Source organism: Aulonocara stuartgranti (assembly GCF_965226115.1).
Source record: "Aulonocara stuartgranti genome assembly, chromosome: 23".
NCBI lineage: Eukaryota > Metazoa > Chordata > Actinopteri > Cichliformes > Cichlidae > Aulonocara > Aulonocara stuartgranti.
In genome coordinates, this window is record NC_138958.1 from 37,195,138 (window position 1) to 37,219,251 (window position 24,114).

Consider the following 24,114-nt stretch of genomic DNA (forward strand, 5'->3'; position numbering starts at 1 on the left):
CTTTGGTTTTACTCAAAATTCTCTTGTCAATGTGTTGCTTCCGTAACTGGATACCCAGCAAGATTGCCAGTCTTCTAGCTTGCTTACTTGCCACAAGTGCACTGTGCCACCTACCAATAGAAAGGAAAAGATAATGTGCATATTTCCATGAGAGAAATCCCACGACTGGACCGTCGTTGACCGCCACCATGATTCTAGCCTACGGCGTCATGGGCGCTTTTTACATCCAACACAAAAACTGCAGTCGTGGTGCTTTGATTGTACTCAGAACTCGGAAATTCTGCCTTCCGAATAGGAAGATGTAGGTAACACCAGACTGCAGATGACATGCATACAGGGCTGGACTGGGACAAAAAATCGGCCCAGGCATTTTGACTAGAGACCGGCCCACCATTATAGGAAAAATCATAAAGCCGTTGAATGAAAACAAACGCTGTTGTGACAGTGATGTACAGGGTGGGCCATTTATATGGATACACCGTAATAAAATGGGAATGGTTGGTGATATTAAAGTCCTGTTTGTGGCACATTAGTGTATGTGAGGGTCAAACTCCTCAAGATGGGTGGTGACCATGGTGGCCATTTAGAAGTCGGCCATCTTGGATACAACTTTTGTTTTTTTCAATAGGAAGAGGGCCATGTGACACGTCAAACTTATTGGTAATGTCACAAGAAAAACAATGGTGTGCTTGGTTTCAACGTAACTTTATTCTTTCATGAGTTATTTACAAGTTTCTGACCACTTATAAAATGTGTTCAATGTGCTGCTCATTGTGTTGGATTGTCAATTCAACCCTCTTCTCCCACTCTTCACACACTGATAGCAACACTGCAGGAGAAATGCCAGCACAGGCATCCAGTATCCATAGTTTCAGGTGCTGCACATCTCGTATCTTCACACCATAGACAATTGCCTTCAGATGACCCCAAGGATAAAAGTCTAAGGGGGTCCGATTGGGAGACCTTGGGGGCCATTCAACTGGCCCACGACAACCAATCCACTTTCCAGGAAACTGTTTATCTAGGAATGCTCGGACCTGGGACCCATAATGTGGTGGTGCACCATCTTGCTGTTGAAACCAAGCACACCATTGTTTTTCTTGTGACATTACCAATAAGTTTGATGTGTCACATGGCCCTCTTCCTATTGAAAAAAACAAAAGTTGTATCCAAGATGGCTGACTCTTAAATGGCCACCATGGTCACCAGCCATCTTGAGAAGGTTGCCCCCTCACATATACTAATGTGCCACAAACAGGACTTTAATATCACCAACCATTCCCATCTTATTACGGTGTATCCATATAAATGACCCACCCCGTGTACTTTTTTGATGGTATATATGTATCAATCTATCAATCGTTTGTAGTAAGATTCAGATAATTCTTTTTTAAAAGCTAGACATTTTAAATGAGAATAAGAAAGAAAAGTATTTCTTTGTGCCCCCTTTTCCCTCTTAATGCCCTACCTGGCCCCCCTGGCAAAACTTTGCTAGACGCGCCCCTGCACAGTTACCAGCTGTCAGTTACATAAAAAAAGGATCCTGGTGTTATTTGTCTCTCAGAAACAGTTCATAACTTCCCTTCAACTCATTCATGTCACGTAAAAGGTAAACCGCTCTGATGATTCAGTAAGGAATCTCCTGGTTTCATCTTCATGTTTCCCTCTCACCAGATAACCAAACCGATATCATGACCAGCAGCTTTTACGGCTGTGGCTCCAGCATACATCAGCTGATACTAGAAAGTAATATTAAATAAATTCTAAAAAAAGCTGATCAAGCTTAAACGTGCTGCTGTTGTTTAACGCGACCTCCACTGGTTCCTTCTTACTGGCGCAAAGTGAGCGATAAACAAACAAGAGAGACGGGACTTGCGACAGAAAAGCCGATCAGCTGATCATTGGAGGAGGAGAGAATCAGAGAAGAAGAGGCGGCTGTGCAGCAATGACACAGAATAACTCCAGCTTTGTGTCTTTTTCATTGTAGCTGAAGTAGCAGAAACAAAAAAATCTAATATGCCCAACTCATTTAAGCTGCATTAAAATTGCAGTGAGAGAGGGATGGATTAGGGCTGAGGAGAGCTGTACACTGAGGTCATCTGGGGTCAGTGGAACCCTAATACATGCTCCAAATAAGCTTAAGTAATCAATTGGCCTTTAGACCTCTGTAGAATACAGCAACAAATGGGCCCTTAGCTTCACAAAGAGCAAAAATGTTAGATTATCAGCTTGCAGCCACTTCGTTCTTTTCAGGAGAAAACAAGGACTTCAGAATCTTAAATCAATAGTTAATTATCTTTCACATAAACATAAATACAGTTCTAGTTATCGACAGCAACAGCACTCGACCAAAGTCAGTCTGCTGTGCTTTTCCTTACAAGTATTTTTCATTGTCACTTTTATTTTTCTTAAGAAGGCAAGGTTAAGCTTGTGTGTGCATCTCAGTATATGTTAGTCTCTTACTAAATATCTGATTCAGTGGCAAGTACAGCATTGAAATCTAAGTGGTTATAAACACATCATGTCTTTAATGTTTCCCTGAGTGGAATCTAGTACAAAGCCGAGTGTAGTATCTGACTTTATCATGTACAATGATTACATGCAGCACTGAAAAAGAAATAAATCTATCTGCTGTGAACAGTGCTCCAGCATGTTCCACTTAAGTTTTATTTATTTGTTGGAAGCAATGCATGATTTTTCAAGTTTATTTGTTTATTCTCAATCTGATTACATCAGATTTAAATTAAACATATTTTCAGTTAATTTCCTTTTTACAGTTTTTCAATAGGAAAAAAATACATGTGGAAGTCAATGGATTGTGCATGTATTTTACACAGTAGCACAACTTTCTGTGGAAATATTTGTAGATGCATGTATATCAGCGTTAAATTATTGCATTACTATAAACTGCATTTTTAGAAAATTTGGGTAAAGCAATTTTGTAAAAGTTCTTGTGTTTTGTTTACATCCCTTTAAGGGTCTATTGCAGTTTAGGGCTTGGTTTTTGGGACTCAATTACATTAGGGTTTTGGTAAAGGCAAGTTTTTGCAATCTTGGGAGTAGGATTTCAAACAAAAATGTATAATAGTTCTACATTCTTGAAATACATTTGTCATTGCATAAAAAATCAAAGACTAGTTTTGAATGTTAAATGACTTTACTCAATTAATAAATGATCCATATACACAGGAATGAATAACTGCTGTCATTACATGTGTATTTAAACAGCAGGAGCCTTCAGTTAACTAAACATCAAAAGTATTTTACATCTTTAAGCTTCAACCAATGTGCTTAGCTTTAAAAATACCCTTACTATCACTACCCCATACATTCTATTTTCAGCAGTTAAAATAATATGGCGTAATTTTTGTGCCACTATTCTGAGCACACCCAAAAAAAGAAAATTTGCACATGCAAGTGTTGCACTTTGGGAAGAAATTTATTTTAAGCGAAGAAAAGCTAAATTTGATTGAACAAAATTCATTGCTGCATGCAAAAAGTGTATTTCAGTGTTTGCTATTACAGGGAGTGCAGAATTATTAGGCAAATGAGTATTTTGGCCACATCATCCTCTTCATGCAAGTTGTCTTACTCCAAGCTGTATAGGCTCGAAAGCCTACTACCAATTAAGCATATTAGGTGATGTGCATCTCTGTAATGAGAAGGGGTGTGGTCTAATCACATCAACACCCTATATCAGGTGTGCATAATTATTAGGCAACGTCCTTTCCTTTGGCAAAATGGGTCAAAAGAAGGACTTGACAGGCTCAGAAAAGTCAAAAACAGTGAGATATCTTGCAGAGGGATGCAGCAGTCTCAAAATTGCAAAGCTTCTGAAACGTGATCATCGAACAATCAAGCGTTTCATTCAAAATAGTCAACAGGGTCGCAAGAAGCGTGTGGAAAAACCAAGGTGCAAAATAACTGCCCATGAACTGAGAAAAGTCAAGCGTGCAGCTGCCAAGATGCCACTTGCCACCAGTTTGGCCATATTTCAGAGCTGCAACATCACTGGAGTGCCCAAAAGCACAAGGTGTGCAATGCTCAGAGACATGGCCAAGGTAAGAAAGGCTGAAAGACGACCACCACTGAACAAGACACACAAGCTGAAACGTCAAGACTGGGCCAAGAAATGACTCAAGACTGATTTTTCTAAGGTTTTATGGACTGATGAAATGAGAGTGAGTCTTGATGAGCCAGATGGATGGGCCCGTGGCTGGATTGGTAAAGGGCAGAGAGCTCCAGTCCGACTCAGACGCCAGCAAGGTGGAGGTGGAGTACTGGTTTGGGCTGGTATCATCAAAGATGAGCTTGTGGGGCCTTTTCGGGTTGAGGATGGAGTCAAGCTCAACTCCCAGTCCTACTGCCAGTTTCTGGAAGACACCTTCTTCAAGCAGTGGTAAAGGAAGAAGTCTGCATCCTTCAAGAAAAACATGATTTTCGTGCAGGACAATGCTCCATCACACGCGTCCAAGTACTCCACAGCGTGGCTGGCAAGAAAGGGTATAAAAGAAGAAAAACTAATGACATGGCCTCCTTGTTCACCTGATCTGAACCCCATTGAGAACCTGTGGTCCATCATCAAATGTGAGATTTACAAGGAGGGAAAACAGTACACCTCTCTGAACAGTGTCTGGGAGGCTGTGGTTGCTGCTGCACACAATGTTGATGGTGAACAGATCAAAACACTGACAGAATCCATGGATGGCAGGCTTTTGAGTGTCCTTGCAAAGAAAGGTGGCTATATTGGTCGCTGATTTGTTTTTGTTTTGTTTTTGAATGTCAGAAATGTATATTTGTGAATGTGGAGATGTTATATTGGTTTCACTGGTAAAAATAAATAATTGAAATGGGTATATATTTGTTTTTTGTTAAGTTGCCTAATAATTGTCACCTGCACACACAGATATCCCCCTAAAATAGCTAAAACTAAAAACAAACTAAAAAAAACTTCCAAAAACATTCAGCTTTGATATTAATGAGTTTTTTGGGTTCATTGAGAACATGGTTGTTGTTCAATCACAGACTTGGATGCAAAAAAAAATCTGATTGGCTGTTTTGGTCTCCAGTCAGCTCGAAATGACGAAATGCAATATCCCAGAATGCATTTCGTGCAAAACTCAAATGAGGCAGTGGCGGAGGAGCAGTAGTGATGGGATTTCCGGCTCTTTCGGCTCCGAACCGGCTTTTTAGGTCGTTTTGTTGCTTTAGTTAATTTATTATTAACAACAATATAAAATTATGCACAAAAGGAATTACTAATGTAAAAAAAAAGTGGTTTTATTTATATATGTTTATATATAAATATATACGGTGGTCCCTAGAGACAAAGCACGTACAAACTTCAAAACACATTTCTAGCATTAACTGAACTTCCAAAACAGCTACCTAGATCACTTAAATCACACATTGAAAGCATATGTTTTGTTTGTATATTTACACACAAGCACTCATATATATTCAAACAATTCAAAAAAATGTTCATTTACCTGTTACTACCACACACCAAATCTGGTCGTTGGTACTTCCTGGCTTGTGTAGCCACTAGGTAACGAAAGCTCAACACTGCGCCCAGCATCCTGGAGCACTTCTGTTGTCTTTTGAACGTGTTTTGGAGTTTTTATGTGCTTCTGAGTTTGTACGTGCTTTGGAGTTTTTACGTGTTTTGGAGTTTGTACGTGCTTCAGAGTTCGGACATGTTTGAAGTTTGTACGTGCTTTGTCTCTAGGGGCCACCGTAAATATACTTTTATTTATTCACTCCACATAAAATGTAATAAATAAATCATATAATACAAAAACCAACTATTCACATTTTGACATTTAACTATTTAAATTTTCAGCTTTTTCCTTTTAAACCAATTTAAAGTGAAACAACACAAAACACTGCAAACCACAACACAATTAAATATAAATGAAAATATGAAAACAAAAAGAACATGCACATTCTCTGTCATATGGGTCTGCATGAATAAACTTTCTGTATCCTTTATCATCCTCAACTGAAAATAGTTGTGGATGATTACTATACCTTTCTAATGAGACGTTGTTGTCCCTGGCTCTCTTTCTCTCTCTTTCCCTCCCGCTCTGTTCCTGTGCTACTGCGAGTGTAACTACCGCCCCTCCCCCTCTGGGAAGAGGGGGGAGCGGAAAAAAAGTGCAAGCGAGAGAGGGTCGAGAAAAAGAAAAAAAAACCCAAGGCTGGCATTAAGGAGCGGGCTCGTGATAAGGAGTCGGCTCGCGTCGTTCAAGTCAAAGACCCAGCTCTAAGAGCCATTTTGTTCGCGACTGACACATCACTAGAATGCATAGTGGCGATTTGTTTATTGCCCACTTTGCGCCAGAAAGAACATCAGCTGATACTAGAAAGCGATATTAAATAAATTCCAACAACAGCTGACCAAGCTTAAACGTGCTGATGCTGTTGTTTAGCGCAATATCCGCTGGTTGCCTCTTTCTGGTGCAAAGTGGTTGATAAACAAACAAGAGCAGGTTTACAGTGTGTGAATGTGTGTGTGAATGGGTGGATGACTGGTTGTGTAAAGCGCTTTGGGGTCCTTAGGGACTAGAAAAGCGCTATACAATACAGGCCATTTACCATATCTGAAGTTTACACAGCACCATTCTCGCCTGAAAATATCTTTAAAAGTTTATTTTGTGACCCAGAAAGAGTAATATTTCAAACTCCGCCACTCTGTGTTCCTCCGCCACTGCCTCGTTTGAGTTTTGGAAGAAATGCATTCTGGGATATTGCATTTTGTCATTTCAAGCTGATTGGAGACCAAAACAGCAAATCTGATTTTTTTTTTGCATCTAAGTCTGTGATTGGATGGTTTTGTGTCACAAATATAACGGTGTACAGAAAGAGTTGAACGCACGGGCAGAAAGAGAGAGCACAAGCAACAGAAATGCAAAAACTGAGCGAGAGGGGCTGCTATTGTGTGTGTGTGTGTGTGTGTGTGTGTGTGTGTGTGAGTGCGTCTATGTGGTATGGATTGACATTTGACCTGCGCTGTACCTGGGCTCCGGGGACATTTCGACTTTTTGCTGTGTATTCATGTGTCCCCCTAAAACATGACTTGTAAATGCATTTTTAAGTGTCTAAATAATAATTTTTTCTACTTCTTATGAGGTCATTATTTATCTTTTGACCTGTATTTGCTTAAACTGTAGTGTAAATTCATTTATTAAACTATAATTAAAAGATTTTCTGATTTTCTTAAAAGTCCACCTATACCCCTCACCTGATTTTTGTGTATTCCAGTGTATTGCACAGCGACGTTTCGAGTTAGAGTGGATGTGTGTAGGTACTGCAATTTAATACACATTTTCAATACACACGGCCGGAAGTCATTGTGATTGGTAGGCTATATATATAGGCGGTACCTACAGGAAACGGCGCCACAACTTTCGCGCGCGTGCCCTTTAATAAGTGTATGTCGACGGCAATACGAAGACGGATTAAAAACACAAAGGTAAGCCTTTTTTAATGTAAAATGCACCATGACTTTAATACTATATGAAATTATAGGTGCACAGGCCTATATTAAACTGGTTTAATTTATGCTTTATGGACTGTTAGTGAGTCTTTGAAGAAGTAAAACGGCCCCAGCGTTTGTCATTGAGTAAATAAAATAGGGCTGACGACTAACCGCGTCAACGCGATAAAGCGGGCTAACCCGTGTTAGGATTTACTCGGTGTTAAAGCATTATTGTGGCTTAAACGTGTTAATGCCGACATCGCGACTAACGCGATTAACAATTAAACCAGCGCAGTCTGAGTCAAAATCCCTGATGTCGCTGTTAGCTAATTTCGGGCAGTTTGTCCAATGTCTGTCATTCTGCTGACAGCCCTAAAATAAAAGCAAGGGTATAAGTGTATTTAGTCGTGTATTTATTTATATGCCTGAAGAAAAAACTTCTTACAGTTTTGATGCCTAAGCTTTCTCAGTACTTGTATCACTCTCTGCAGTCGCCATTACAGAAATGTCACATGTCGCCATTTTGAGTACTAGGCCTTTAACATTTTAAAAGAAGGCATAAATTAGCACTATGAATAAGTCAGCTGTGTTTATGCTGTAAACTACACTACTGCTAGTTCTGCTACTACTGATGATGATGACAATGATGACGATAATCGTAATACTTTATATGCTTTGGTAATACAGCCAATCGTACAGGAGAACATGCGAAGGAGACGCATTCCTCCACGGGAGGATGCAGTCTGTCATGTTTCTGCTGGAAGGGACAAACTGGGACTTGATATCCACTACATAAATGCCTTCAAAGGTAAGTTGGTCTTTAGTTTGGATTAGATTTGGAGTTTGTCACTTTGTCTTTTGTCACTCACTTGGTATGCCTCTGCAATTCAGGTCGGGGCATTTTCACGACTGTTCCATTCCAAAAAGGAGACTTTCTTTTGGAATACAGAGGTAAACTCATAACAAAAGAAGAATGTGAGCGGAGACACAGAGTTTATCATGACAGCCTGAAGGTGTTCATGTTTGAATTCAAGTTTGATGGAAAACTCTGGTGGTGCGTATTATATCAGTGTAGTTTGATTAAGATTAAATGACACATTGCTTTTGATTTATGAAAAAAAAAAGCTTCCTAACTAACTAGTTAAGCTAATACTTTTTTGCCTAACCCCACAGTGTGGATGCATCTCAAGAAGATGGGTCATTAGGCAGACTTGTCAACGACAACCACATCAGTCCAAGTGCTAAGATGAAAATATTAAATATCAATGGAAAGCCCCATCTATGCTTATTTGCAAGCAGAGACATAAGTCCAGGCGAAGAAATAGACTATAATTATGGTGACTCGGATTGGCTCTGGAGATGCAAGGTATTTCTACAATTGTACTTTTTGGAACTGATAAATTGCATACCCTAAGCCATTTTTACATTTGTACCTACTCAAATTGGCTTAACGTGACTTAGGGCATCTAGTTTTTCACTGAAATTGAGTATCACCTACTGTGCCTGGGGTAACTATAGCAATGCAGCCGAGCATCCAGTGATATAAATGCCACAGCAAGCATGGACGTCAAGGTGACAAAATGCCTGCTGCTCAGTCTATACTTTAGTGTTCAATTCAGGGATCACGCTGTTAATTTTGGTCGCTATTTCAAACATTTCAGAGTTTCAAAAATGATGGCTTGGATTTTCACGAAGGAGGCGCACTCATAACTTATCGAGTGACACCATTGACCAGCCACCTGGTGGCATTCAGTCTATGTCAAATTTTCTGATCACTTTGGATCACTTGGAACCTTGGTGCAGTAGTTACTGAAAAACTACATGGTACTATAACCTACTGGAAAAACAGGGGTAGGTACTAATGGAAAACAGGCAATTGTGATGGCTGCCACATCAAAGCCCTCTAAAAGCACTAAAAAAATATCAGCAGGTATGCAGAAATAAAAAATGGCTTTCGGTTTCTAAATTTTAACAGTGATTGATGTTTAATGTGATTCTACACAGCAAAATCTCCAGTGTTAAATTAACACTGGAGAGTGTCTATAAGGGTCCACACCTCTGAGTGTTAAATACAACACTGTTGAGTGTTAAATTAACACTTTTGACAGTGTTATATGTTTAAAAGTAACCTAGTCAGTTTTGAAGATTAACAATGGCTAACACTGAGCAGTGCTGATTTTCTAACACTGGAAAATAACTCAAAATGTTAGAAATATTCCAGTGTTAGAAAATCAGCACTGCTCAGTGTTAGTCTTTGTTAATCTTCAAAACTGACTAGGTTACTTTTAAACATATAACACTGTCAAAAGTGTTAATTCAACACTCAACAGTGTTGTGTGGACCCATATAGACACTCTCTAGTGTTAATTTAACACTGGAGATTTTGCTGTGTAGCCTCTTTAGTTAGATTCATTTTAAATTTTGTCCCTTGAAGATAAATGGGCCCTAGTGACAGTTCGTTGCTGCTACAGGTGATTGTTTTACTCCTTTAGCAATGGCTTAAAAAATAAAGAAATCACACTGACTATTTGTCTCTTAATCATAGGGCCTTAAATTCTCTATACATGACAGTGAATATTTTAAAGACAATAGCTTGAAACTTATCTTTCTCATACAGTTTATTTAATGTTTCAAAAGCCTCTTCAAAAATGCACTGTATATTCATTTTCTATCTGTTACACACGAAGACTGAGACCAGCCAGATTCAGAAGACTGTGAGCTGCCTAAAGCCGCAACCAAACAGCTTTCCAAACAATGATCTGGACCTGAAACATCCAGAGCCTGAAAGGGTAAATATAATCCAGTGTACCACTTAATGAACTAATAATTTAATCTATCATCATTCTTTATGGATGCTGTGTGTGTGTGTGTTTGGCAGTCACCTGGGTGTGATGTGATTTACATGGACCGTGGCTTGTAGGTCCTTTTCATTGTTTCAAAGTGCAAGTCTGGATAACATCTGAGTGTGTGTGTGTGTGTGTGTTAACCACCCAAATGTGACTTAGGAGGACCACACTGTTATTGGGGGACTCCGTCAAAGTTTGCTTCATGGTGACATCACTCTGGTTTTAGGAGGGGTCTTCTCGTATGTCTTGACAGTTTGACCTACAGCATGCAGAGCTGACTGCATGTGCTTTGTTTCTATGTTGAAATTTTTTGAAACTCAGGCTTGAACATTAAGATAGATAGTACTATACAACTTCTTAACTTGTTTTAGGCACTTTTTACTGCTGTAATGCATGGGCTCTCTCTGGCTGTGTACTCTGGCTTCTTCCCACAGTCCAAAGATGTAGCTTATGGGGTTAGGTTAACTGGTGATTCAAAACTGCCCTTTGGTGTGAATGCAAATGCTTGTCCTTCCATGTTAGACTGGCGATCTGTCCAGGTTGTACTGCCCTATGGTAGCTGGTATAGGCCCCAAAACTGCTACCCCACAATCCTGATAAGGATAAGTGGAAGAGGATGGATGATTGCAAAGGAATCAGTTGTTAATTATTGTAGCCAGTATTTTTTTCAGAAGAAAACATTTCTTGAGTGGAAAGCCCCCCCCCCCCACACACACACACACACACACATGCAAATTAAAGACAGAAGCACAGGCCTGCCCAGTACAGTTGCAAGAAGAGCACTTGGTCTAATCTTTGTGCCATCTTTTCTTTGTTGCAGGATCTTGATGAAGAAATGCCTCAGCAAGGCTCAGAAGCCATGCATTCTTCTTCAGTGCAAGATTTTGAAGAGGTAACATTGACCTAGGACAGATTTTAATGAATGTTTCTCATGCACGATGTGTACCTTACGCTATTTGCCGATAGTGAAATGGTCTATTCATCCTCTTGAGTGATGCATTTTTAGTAACTGTCAGATTACTGTTCTTTTGTCTTCATTCTCTATCTGTTACACACGAAGACTGAGACCAGCCAGATTCAGAAGACTGTGAGCTGCCTAAAGCCGCAACCAAACAGCTTTCCAAACAATGATCTGGACCTGAAACATCCAGAGCCTGAAAGGGTAAATATAATCCAGTGTACCACTTAATGAACTAATAATTTAATCTATCATCATTCTTTATGGATGCTGTGTGTGTGTGTGTGTGTGTTTGGCAGTCACCTGGGTGTGATGTGATTTACATGGACCGTGGCTTGTAGGTCCTTTTCATTGTTTCAAAGTGCAAGTCTGGATAACATCTGAGTGTGTGTGTGTGTGTGTGTGTGTTAACCACCCAAATGTGACTTAGGAGGACCACACTGTTATTGGGGGACTCCGTCAAAGTTTGCTTCATGGTGACATCACTCTGGTTTTAGGAGGGGTCTTCTCGTATGTCTTGACAGTTTGACCTACAGCATGCAGAGCTGACTGCATGTGCTTTGTTTCTATGTTGAAATTTTTTGAAACTCAGGCTTGAACATTAAGATAGATAGTACTATACAACTTCTTAACTTCTTTTAGGCACTTTTTACTGCTGTAGTGCATGGGCTCTCTCTGGCTGTGTACTCTGGCTTCTTCCCACAGTCCAAAGATGTAGCTTATGGGGTTAGGTTAACTGGTGATTCAAAACTGCCCTTTGGTGTGAATGCAAATGCTTGTCCTTCCATGTTAGACTGGCGATCTGTCCAGGTTGTACTGCCCTATGGTAGCTGGTATAGGCCCCAAAACTGCTACCCCACAATCCTGATAAGGATAAGTGGAAGAGGATGGATGATTGCAAAGGAATCAGTTGTTAATTATTGTAGCCAGTATTTTTTTCAGAAGAAAACATTTCTTGAGTGGAAAGCCCCCCCCCCCCCCCCCCCCACACACACACACACACACACATGCAAATTAAAGACAGAAGCACAGGACTGCCCAGTACAGTTGCAAGAAGAGCACTTGGTCTAATCTTTGTGCCATCTTTTCTTTGTTGCAGGATCTTGATGAAGAAATGCCTCAGCAAGGCTCAGAAGCCATGCATTCTTCTTCAGTGCAAGATTTTGAAGAGGTAACATTGACCTAGGACAGATTTTAATGAATGTTTCTCATGCACGATGTGTACCTTACGCTATTTGCCGATAGTGAAATGGTCTATTCATCCTCTTGAGTGATGCATTTTTAGTAACTGTCAGATTACTGTTCTTTTGTCTTCATTCTCTATCTGTTACACACGAAGACTGAGACCAGCCAGATTCAGAAGACTGTGAGCTGCCTAAAGCCACAACCAAACAGCTTTCCAAACAATGATCTGGACCTGAAACATCCAGAGCCTGAAAGGGTAAATATAATCCAGTGTACCACTTAATGAACTAATAATTTAATCTATCATCATTCTTTATGGATGCTGTGTGTGTGTGTGTTTGGCAGTCACCTGGGTGTGATGTGATTTACATGGACCGTGGCTTGTAGGTCCTTTTCATTGTTTCAAAGTGCAAGTCTGGATAACATCTGAGTGTGTGTGTGTGTGTTAACCACCCAAATGTGACTTAGGAGGACCACACTGTTATTGGGGGACTCCGTCAAAGTTTGCTTCATGGTGACATCACTCTGGTTTTAGGAGGGGTCTTCTCGTATGTCTTGACAGTTTGACCTACAGCATGCAGAGCTGACTGCATGTGCTTTGTTTCTATGTTGAAATTTTTTGAAACTCAGGCTTGAACATTAAGATAGATAGTACTATACAACTTCTTAACTTGTTTTAGGCACTTTTTACTGCTGTAATGCATGGGCTCTCTCTGGCTGTGTACTCTGGCTTCTTCCCACAGTCCAAAGATGTAGCTTATGGGGTTAGGTTAACTGGTGATTCAAAACTGCCCTTTGGTGTGAATGCAAATGCTTGTCCTTCCATGTTAGACTGGCGATCTGTCCAGGTTGTACTGCCCTATGGTAGCTGGTATAGGCCCCAAAACTGCTACCCCACAATCCTGATAAGGATAAGTGGAAGAGGATGGATGATTGCAAAGGAATCAGTTGTTAATTATTGTAGCCAGTATTTTTTTCAGAAGAAAACATTTCTTGAGTGGAAAGCCCCCCCCCCCCCCCCCCCACACACACACACACATGCAAATTAAAGACAGAAGCACAGGACTGCCCAGTACAGTTGCAAGAAGAGCACTTGGTCTAATCTTTGTGCCATCTTTTCTTTGTTGCAGGATCTTGATGAAGAAATGCCTCAGCAAGGCTCAGAAGCCATGCATTCTTCTTCAGTGCAAGATTTTGAAGAGGTAACATTGACCTAGGACAGATTTTAATGAATGTTTCTCATGCACGATGTGTACCTTACGCTATTTGCCGATAGTGAAATGGTCTATTCATCCTCTTGAGTGATGCATTTTTAGTAACTGTCAGATTACTGTTCTTTTGTCTTCATTCTCTATCTGTTACACACGAAGACTGAGACCAGCCAGATTCAGAAGACTGTGAGCTGCCTAAAGCCGCAACCAAACAGCTTTCCAAACAATGATCTGGACCTGAAACATCCAGAGCCTGAAAGGGTAAATATAATCCAGTGTACCACTTAATGAACTAATAATTTAATCTATCATCATTCTTTATGGATGCTGTGTGTGTGTGTGTTTGGCAGTCACCTGGGTGTGATGTGATTTACATGGACCGTGGCTTGTAGGTCCTTTTCATTGTTTCAAAGTGCAAGTCTGGATAACATCTGAGTGTGTGTGTGTGTGTGTGTGTTAACCACCCAAATGTGACTTAGGAGGACCACACTGTTATTGGGGGACTCCGTCAAAGTTTGCTTCATGGTGACATCACTCTGGTTTTAGGAGGGGTCTTCTCGTATGTCTTGACAGTTTGACCTACAGCATGCAGAGCTGACTGCATGTGCTTTGTTTCTATGTTGAAATTTTTTGAAACTCAGGCTTGAACATTAAGATAGATAGTACTATACAACTTCTTAACTTGTTTTAGGCACTTTTTACTGCTGTAATGCATGGGCTCTCTCTGGCTGTGTACTCTGGCTTCTTCCCACAGTCCAAAGATGTAGCTTATGGGGTTAGGTTAACTGGTGATTCAAAACTGCCCTTTGGTGTGAATGCAAATGCTTGTCCTTCCATGTTAGACTGGCGATCTGTCCAGGTTGTACTGCCCTATGGTAGCTGGTATAGGCCCCAAAACTGCTACCCCACAATCCTGATAAGGATAAGTGGAAGAGGATGGATGATTGCAAAGGAATCAGTTGTTAATTATTGTAGCCAGTATTTTTTTCAGAAGAAAACATTTCTTGAGTGGAAAGCCCCCCCCCCCCCCCCCCCCCCCCCCCCACACACACACACACACATGCAAATTAAAGACAGAAGCACAGGACTGCCCAGTACAGTTGCAAGAAGAGCACTTGGTCTAATCTTTGTGCCATCTTTTCTTTGTTGCAGGATCTTGATGAAGAAATGCCTCAGCAAGGCTCAGAAGCCATGCATTCTTCTTCAGTGCAAGATTTTGAAGAGGTAACATTGACCTAGGACAGATTTTAATGAATGTTTCTCATGCACGATGTGTACCTTACGCTATTTGCCGATAGTGAAATGGTCTATTCATCCTCTTGAGTGATGCATTTTTAGTAACTGTCAGATTACTGTTCTTTTGTCTTCATTCTCTATCTGTTACACACGAAGACTGAGACCAGCCAGATTCAGAAGACTGTGAGCTGCCTAAAGCCACAACCAAACAGCTTTCCAAACAATGATCTGGACCTGAAACATCCAGAGCCTGAAAGGGTAAATATAATCCAGTGTACCACTTAATGAACTAATAATTTAATCTATCATCATTCTTTATGGATGCTGTGTGTGTGTGTGTTTGGCAGTCACCTGGGTGTGATGTGATTTACATGGACCGTGGCTTGTAGGTCCTTTTCATTGTTTCAAAGTGCAAGTCTGGATAACATCTGAGTGTGTGTGTGTGTGTGTGTTAACCACCCAAATGTGACTTAGGAGGACCACACTGTTATTGGGGGACTCCGTCAAAGTTTGCTTCATGGTGACATCACTCTGGTTTTAGGAGGGGTCTTCTCGTATGTCTTGACAGTTTGACCTACAGCATGCAGAGCTGACTGCATGTGCTTTGTTTCTATGTTGAAATTTTTTGAAACTCAGGCTTGAACATTAAGATAGATAGTACTATACAACTTCTTAACTTGTTTTAGGCACTTTTTACTGCTGTAATGCATGGGCTCTCTCTGGCTGTGTACTCTGGCTTCTTCCCACAGTCCAAAGATGTAGCTTATGGGGTTAGGTTAACTGGTGATTCAAAACTGCCCTTTGGTGTGAATGCAAATGCTTGTCCTTCCATGTTAGACTGGCGATCTGTCCAGGTTGTACTGCCCTATGGTAGCTGGTATAGGCCCCAAAACTGCTACCCCACAATCCTGATAAGGATAAGTGGAAGAGGATGGATGATTGCAAAGGAATCAGTTGTTAATTATTGTAGCCAGTATTTTTTTCAGAAGAAAACATTTCTTGAGTGGAAAGCCCCCCCCTCCCCCCCCCCCCCACACACACACACACACACACATGCAAATTAAAGACAGAAGCACAGGACTGCCCAGTACAGTTGCAAGAAGAGCACTTGGTCTAATCTTTGTGCCATCTTTTCTTTGTTGCAGGATCTTGATGAAGAAATGCCTCAGCAAGGCTCAGAAGCCATGCATTCTTCTTCAGTGCAAGATTTTGAAGAGGTAACATTGACCTAGGACAGATTTTAATGAATGTTTCTCATGCACGATGTGTACCTTACGCTATTTGCCGATAGTGAAATGGTCTATTCATCCTCTTGAGTGATGCATTTTTAGTAACTGTCAGATTACTGTTCTTTTGTCTTCATTCTCTATCTGTTACACACGAAGACTGAGACCAGCCAGATTCAGAAGACTGTGAGCTGCCTAAAGCCACAACCAAACAGCTTTCCAAACAATGATCTGGACCTGAAACATCCAGAGCCTGAAAGGGTAAATATAATCCAGTGTACCACTTAATGAACTAATAATTTAATCTATCATCATTCTTTATGGATGCTGTGTGTGTGTGTGTTTGGCAGTCACCTGGGTGTGATGTGATTTACATGGACCGTGGCTTGTAGGTCCTTTTCATTGTTTCAAAGTGCAAGTCTGGATAACATCTGAGTGTGTGTGTGTGTGTGTGTGTGTGTTAACCACCCAAATGTTACTTAGGAGGACCACACTGTTATTGGGGGACTCCGTCAAAGTTTGCTTCATGGTGACATCACTCTGGTTTTAGGAGGGGTCTTCTCGTATGTCTTGACAGTTTGACCTACAGCATGCAGAGCTGACTGCATGTGCTTTGTTTCTATGTTGAAATTTTTTGAAACTCAGGCTTGAACATTAAGATAGATAGTACTATACAACTTCTTAACTTGTTTTAGGCACTTTTTACTGCTGTAATGCATGGGCTCTCTCTGGCTGTGTACTCTGGCTTCTTCCCACAGTCCAAAGATGTAGCTTATGGGGTTAGGTTAACTGGTGATTCAAAACTGCCCTTTGGTGTGAATGCAAATGCTTGTCCTTCCATGTTAGACTGGCGATCTGTCCAGGTTGTACTGCCCTATGGTAGCTGGTATAGGCCCCAAAACTGCTACCCCACAATCCTGATAAGGATAAGTGGAAGAGGATGGATGATTGCAAAGGAATCAGTTGTTAATTATTGTAGCCAGTATTTTTTTCAGAAGAAAACATTTCTTGAGTGGAAAGCCCCCCCCCACACACACACACACACACATGCAAATTAAAGACAGAAGCACAGGACTGCCCAGTACAGTTGCAAGAAGAGCACTTGGTCTAATCTTTGTGCCATCTTTTCTTTGTTGCAGGATCTTGATGAAGAAATGCCTCAGCAAGGCTCAGAAGCCATGCATTCTTCTTCAGTGCAAGATTTTGAAGAGGTAACATTGACCTAGGACAGATTTTAATGAATGTTTCTCATGCACGATGTGTACCTTACGCTATTTGCCGATAGTGAAATGGTCTATTCATCCTCTTGAGTGATGCATTTTTAGTAACTGTCAGATTACTGTTCTTTTGTCTTCATTCTCTATCTGTTACACACGAAGACTGAGACCAGCCAGATTCAGAAGACTGTGAGCTGCCTAAAGCCGCAACCAAACAGCTTTCCAAACAATGATCTGGACCTGAAACATCCAGAGCCTGAAAGGGTAAATATAATCCAGTGTACCACTTAATGAACTAATAATTTAATCTATCATCATTCTTTATGGATGCTGTGTGTGTGTGTGTGTGTTTGGCAGTCACCTGGGTGTGATGTGATTTACATGGACGAAGTTTATTAGTTGATATCTGCAACTGAATTGAAAACACACCTTTCCAACTGTCCAAAACAAATAAATGTTGCAATATTTTGCTAACAGTGTCACAATCATCGTCTGGTGTGCACAACAATATCATCTTTGGACAAGTGCATTCAGTGTGTGGGACCGGTTTCCTCCCTCAAGTGGCTTGGCTTTAAGTGCAAAGGTGAGACATTTAGTGAATAGGTACAGTGTATAGTAAAAAGCATTAATAGAGTTCAACAAGTTAAGACGTGCTGAAATGAACACTGCTCCCTTTTTAATTAATGGGTGGTCACGTCTAATTAAAGAAATGCAGTATTACCTCATTGGTGCAGGACCTTGTAAAAATGGTATACTTGGGATTGTCCTCAATTCCCCATTCCATAACATAAACTGCTCAAAATAATAAAGGGAACACTTAAACAATGCGATGTTACTCCAAGTCAGTCACACTTCTGTGAAATCAAACTGTTCACTTAGGAAGTAACACTGACAACCAGTTTCACATGCTGTTTTGCAAATAGAGTAGACAACAAGTGGAAATTATAGTCAATTCACCATAATAAAGGACTGGTTCTGCAGGTGGTGACCACAGACCACTTCTCAGCACCTATGCTTTCTGGCTGATGTTATGGTCACTTTTGAATGCTGGCGGTGATTTCATTTTAGTGGTAGCATGAGACAGTCTACAACCCACACAAGGGGCTCAGGTAGTGCAGCTCATCTAGCGTAGCACATCAATGTGAGCTGTGGCAAGAAGGTTTGCTGTGTCTGTTAGTGTAGTGTCCAGAGCATGGAGGTGCTACCTGGATGTGGAGTAGGCCATAGGAGGGCAACAACCCAGCAGCAGGACCGCTACCTCCACCTTTGTGCAAGGAGGAACAAGAGGAGCCCTGCAAAATGACCTCAAACAGGCCACAAATGTGCATCTGTCTGCTCAAATGGTCAGAAACTGACTTCATGAGGGTGGCTTGAGGGTCCAGCATCCACAGGTGGGGATTGAGCTTGCAGTCCAACACCATGCAGGATGTTTGGCATTTGCCAGAAAACACAAAGTTTGGCAACTTCAGCACGGGCACCCTATGCTCCTCACAGCTGAAAGGAGGTTCAAACTGAGCACGTGACAGTCTGGAGATGCCGTGGGGAATGTTCTGCTGCCTGCAACATCCTCCAGCATGATCATATTGGCAGTGGGTCAGTAATGGTGAGGGGTGGCATTTCTGTGCCTGCCAGAGAGCCTGACTGTCATTGGGTAACAAGATGAGGTCCTCGGACCCTTTGTGAGACCACATGCTGGTGCATTTGGCCCTGGGGTCCACCTAATGCGAGACGACACTGGGCCTCATGTGGCTGGAGTATGTCAGCAGTTCCTCCATGACAAAGGCATTGATGCTATGGACTGGCCCGCCTGTTCCCCAGACCTGAATCCAATTGAGCACATCTGGGACATCATGTCTCACTCCATCCACCACAAACTGTCCAGGGGTTGGCAGATGCTTTAGTCCAGGTCTTGGAGGAGATCCTTCAGGAGACCATCCGCCACCTCATCCCGAGCATGCCCAGGCATTGTAGGGAAGTCGTACAGGCATCTGGAGGCCACACACATTCAACTACACACTTTCATGCCACTCAACTACCTAAAGAACAAAGTATTTAATAAGAATAATTCCTTCATTCACATCTGGGATGTCCTTTTTTTGGGGGGGGAGGGGGATTAGCAGTGTATGTGTAGTCATTAAAATATCCTTAATGTGAACAGTTTTTTTTTTTTTTTTTTCAGCATTTGACATTACTGCAATGCTTTGACAAAAAACTACTTCACTTAAATAGAACTGCAAAGCTAAATTAAGTCTATCAAAATGTGTTTCAGTTTGTTTAGGGGTCTGGCACAAATCTTGCCTTGCAAAATTGGCAAATCAGAATTGCCACCAGTCAACACAGGTGTGTATCCCATTCATATTTGGCTTGACTTTTTTTCAGTTTATTTTTTACCTGTCTAAAGTATTGATCAATTAAAAAAACTTTTGTTCTTACATTCCAGAAAGAAGAAATTTCTGAATATTCAGGGGAGGATGGATTGCCACATTCAGTTCTGGATCAAATATCAAGCGATGATGATGGCAACCACAGCATATCAGAAGAAGAATATGTGCCAGATTCAGAGTCATATGATGAAGATTCAGATGAAGACATCTCATTATTGCCAAGCACATCAAAAGGTCTGCTATGCCAAGATGACATCTCCAAAGCGCATGAACAATCAGATTCAACGAATTTAATCCACAACTTGACAAAGGACAAGCCACAAGATAAAAGTGAGCTTTGCGAAACTGAATCAGAAAAAATGACTTTAAGTAAAAGAAATTACTGCTATTTTTGTGGCAAACCACAAGCTAAAATTTCCCGCCACCTGAAAACGCACAAAACGGCTCCTGATGTTGTGCATGCATTTTCCCTGCCTAGAGACTCAAACGAGCGTAAAAGTCTGTTAGAGAAATTGAGAAATAAGGGAAATTTTAAGCATAATGCTGCAGTTTTGCATGGTGGAGTGGGACCACTGAAAGTGAAGAGAAGACCCAAGATTAAAGCAGTAGAGGGAAAGTTTGCTCATTGCTTTTATTGTCAAGGGATGTATGTTCGCAAGGATCTTTGGAGACATGTCCGCAGATGTCCTAACAAACCAAAAGATGACACGGATAAAGAACCTGGAAGAACCAAAGTACTCGGCCTGGCTTTAACTCTGGAGTCTCAGTGTTATCTGCAGGTGTCAAGTGGAGTCTGGAAGGTTCTTGCTGTTATGAAACAAGATGAGATTGCCTCAGCTGTGCGAAATGACTTTACTGTTATTCAGTTTGCCCAGTCCCTCTACAATAAACATGGACAAGACCCTACAAAGTATGATTATATACGACAGAAGCTTCGTGAAGCGGGACGTTTGTTGTTGTGTCTGCGCACAGAATTCTCAGTGCATAACATGGAAGAAGCTATTAAGCCTGCTAATTTCCAGAGAGTTGTGCAAGCAGTAAAGAAAGTTTCAGGTTTTGATGAAGAGACACTGTCATACAAAACTCCAAGCCTTGCGCTGAAACTGGGACATACACTGCATAAAATGTCTGACATTATCCATTGTCGTGCCCTCATGACAGAGGATGAAGCCCTAATCAAGTCCACTGATGCGTTCAAGAAGTTGTATGTCTCCAAATGGTCTGAGATGGTGTCTCACCGTGCCTTGAACACATTGAGTGAGGCAAAGTTTAACAAGCCATCAACATTGCCCTTTACAGAAGATGTTCGGATTCTCCATCACTACCTTCAAAAATCTGCAGAAAGTGCCTTTTGCAGCTTGGAGAACGAAGCCACAGCTCAGAATTATGCCCAACTTGCACAAGTTACACTCTCACAAATCATTGTGTTCAACCGAAGACGTTCTGGAGAGGTTTCAAAGATGCGCCTCAAAAGTTTTCTTGAAAGAGACAAAACAGCACTCCACACAGATGTTGCCATGGGGCTCTCAGAAATGGAACAGAGACTCTGTAACTATTTCTGTAGAATAGAAATAATGGGAAAAAGGGACAGAAATGTTCCAGTTCTGCTAACACCAAGCATGCTGGATGCTCTGTCACTACTGGATAGTAGGAGGCCTGACTGTGGTATTTGTGCCACTAATATCTACCTCTTTGCAAGACCCCGATCAATGAGTCATTACAGAGGAATGGACTCCTTGCGTGTTCATGCACACCAGTGTGGAGCAAAGCAGCCTGAGTATCTAAGATCGACACAGCTCAGAAAACATGTTGCCACACTCTCACAAGTCCTTAATTTGAAAAACAACGAACTTGATCAGGTTGCAGATTTCCTGGGTCATGATATCCGCGTTCACCGCGAATTCTACAGATTACCAGTTCCCACAACACAGCTGGCCAAGATTTCCAAACTGCTTTTAACACTGGAAAAAGGACAACTTTCCCAGATCCAGGGGAAATCACTGGATGAGATCAAAATAGAAGGTTTGTATTGAAAGGAGCAAATATTAGGGCAGTAGTTGAATATTATGCTTTATCAACAGAATTAAAACCTAAAAGCACAGACCATTCTGTTAAATGTCCATGATTTAAGGTTCTTGAAGTCTATTGTTTCATCACTTTGCAACATTTGGCAAACTGCAGAGTGGTGGCCTTAAATAGTAAAACTATGTACTATAATTTCCAGTATTTGTTCTGTATTTTGTCATATCTCGTTGTTAATGTGAGGTTTTTGGGGGGTTTGTGTTTGGTTTTTTGGGGGGGTTTTCCCACAATTTCTCAGATGAAATTGCATTAAGTGATGCTGAAACAAAGGACAGTGAGAGTGAATCAGATGATGATGACACAGCACTCACAATGTTGGCGTGTGGCACCAGTGAGCCTGTACATGCAGTAGCTGATTCCACAAACACAGCGCAGCTCCAAGACACTGTAGATTGTGGTAAGTTACCACTAGCTTGGTTTCTGTGGATAAAATGTTTGTTACAAATATTAAAACTTAATCAAATTGTGTAATCAGCAGATGAAGGACCACTCACAATGCCTGCAGCAAGTGAGACTGCTGCTCCCTCTGAAGGTAAGGGGTGCAGTTGGTTCTCTAAGCTTATTATTGTTTCATCACTTTGCAACATATGGCAAACTGCAGAGTGGTGGCAAAAAGTCACTTGGATGAGTGACAAAATGTTTCTCCCACTGAAAACGCTACGTCCAGATTAACAGAATCAACGTTTTGGGATTTACTTACCTGGATGATTGAGCATGCATCAAGAGACTTTTATTCAACTTTTTATTCAGTCTTTTATTCACAGCGGAACACTAAATGTCTCATTTTAGAAATTTGATAAATTTTCAAAGAGAATTTTAGCTCGTTTTGATATTGATGGTAGCAACACATTTCAGAAGTTAGTACAGGGTAGCATCCATTCTTTTAACCACCAAATGTTTTTTGTTTTTTTTGTTTGGTTTTTTGTTTGTTTTAACTACTACTACTTTATATATCTTCCAGAGAAAAATGCTGCTCAATCCCACAATTCCCGAAGAGCTCCCAAAAACATGTGGTCCAAGGCTGAGGTTGCTGCAGTGATGAGGCATTTTAAAGACCACATAAACGAAGGGAAACTAGCCACCAAAAATGAATGCAGTCATTGCAAATTGGTAGAAGATCCGGTGTTGGCAGGAAGAACAGTTCAAAACATAAGAGATTTTGTAAGAAACAGAGGATTAACTGCAAAAAGGCAGAAAAAAATGAACTAAAATAACTGTTTAGAGAGCTGTGGTTTTACATCTTGGTCAGATTGCCAATTGTTGTTAACACTGATGTTCTGTTTAAAGAAAAAAAAGTTCTTGTTAAATACAGAAGTAGTTTGTATTTCATAATTTTTACATTTAATTTATTTAGGGTTTTTTTTGACGGGTTATATTTAAAATAAAAAATTATAAATGCATATTTTCTCCCCTTAATATTTACCTTTAAACTATTAAAATTCATTTTAAATGTTTTTAATTTTTCTGTTTTCTATATTTTTATATTTCTGTGGGAAGCGTGGGCATTTTTGTCCATAGATTTCTTTTTTTATTTATGGTTAAAATTAATGTTCAGATCCAAGAACACTAATAAAATGATGTTCCAGTAATCCTGTGTCCTGTCAGATGTGTATTCATGGTAATGATGAGCTATTTACATATTACATCATTGTCCCTTTAAAGACCCAATATTGTTTTTTTTGGACCTCATAAAACACATTGTTGTCAAGTGGACAATGTCTCCAGAAAACACAATAGAGTCTGGTTGGTGTGTATCAGTGTATCTAGACTTCTATAGGGAGTGTATGAGGTCTGAAGTGACCCAAATTTTTTTCAGATTTTTTCGAACACTTTAACCTCGCTCCCTTGGCTCTAAGTCCTTTCAAAAGGGTAGTCCACTTAAACCACCACCGGGCGGATTGACGTAGTATAGTCCCGCCATACCACATAGACCCGTATGTGTGTGTGTGTGTGTGTGTGTGTGTGTGTGTGTGTGTGTGTATGGATAATAGCAAACACTGAACTAACCTGACTCTCAACATCAGCAAAACTAGAGAGATGATAGTGGACTACCGGAAACGACCAGTCAGAGAACACCAGCCCATCCACATCAACGGTGTCAAGGTCGAAAGTGTCAGCAGCTTCAAGTTCCTTGGAGTCAACATCACAGAGGACTTCTCCTGGACCCTTCACACAGACACTGCTATCAGGAAAGCTCGCCAGCAGCTTTATTTCCTGAGGAGGTTGAGGAAGTTTGGCATGAACGCCAACATCACCTCAAGTTTTTACAGGTGTGCAATTGAGAGCTTG

General features: G+C 40.8%; 4 long non-coding RNA genes across 5 annotated transcripts; all 4 read left to right on the forward strand.

Moving 5' to 3' along the window:
- The first annotated feature begins 7,429 nt into the window (after nucleotides 1–7,429).
- Nucleotides 7,430–10,157, forward strand: LOC309701637. Of its 2 annotated transcripts, XR_014275193.1 has the most exons (5): nucleotides 7,430–7,474; nucleotides 8,168–8,288; nucleotides 8,372–8,534; nucleotides 8,654–9,052; nucleotides 9,142–10,157. It is a non-coding gene; the product is annotated as an uncharacterized lncRNA (long non-coding RNA). The 2 variants fall into 2 exon arrangements; XR_014275192.1 differs by having other exon boundaries at nucleotides 8,654–10,157.
- Nucleotides 10,158–15,134: 4,977 nt separating this feature from the next.
- LOC309701650 lies at nucleotides 15,135–16,342 on the forward strand. Its single transcript, XR_014275201.1, has 3 exons — nucleotides 15,135–15,174; nucleotides 16,062–16,133; nucleotides 16,302–16,342. It is a non-coding gene; the product is annotated as an uncharacterized lncRNA (long non-coding RNA).
- Nucleotides 16,343–16,350: 8 nt separating this feature from the next.
- Nucleotides 16,351–17,617, forward strand: LOC309701651. The gene is made up of 3 exons (XR_014275202.1): nucleotides 16,351–16,403; nucleotides 17,282–17,353; nucleotides 17,522–17,617. It is a non-coding gene; the product is annotated as an uncharacterized lncRNA (long non-coding RNA).
- Nucleotides 17,618–21,396: 3,779 nt separating this feature from the next.
- On the forward strand, nucleotides 21,397–23,766 carry LOC309700628. Its single transcript, XR_014274704.1, has 4 exons — nucleotides 21,397–21,765; nucleotides 22,064–22,222; nucleotides 22,301–22,357; nucleotides 22,787–23,766. It is a non-coding gene; the product is annotated as an uncharacterized lncRNA (long non-coding RNA).
- Nucleotides 23,767–24,114: the final 348 nt, after the last annotated feature.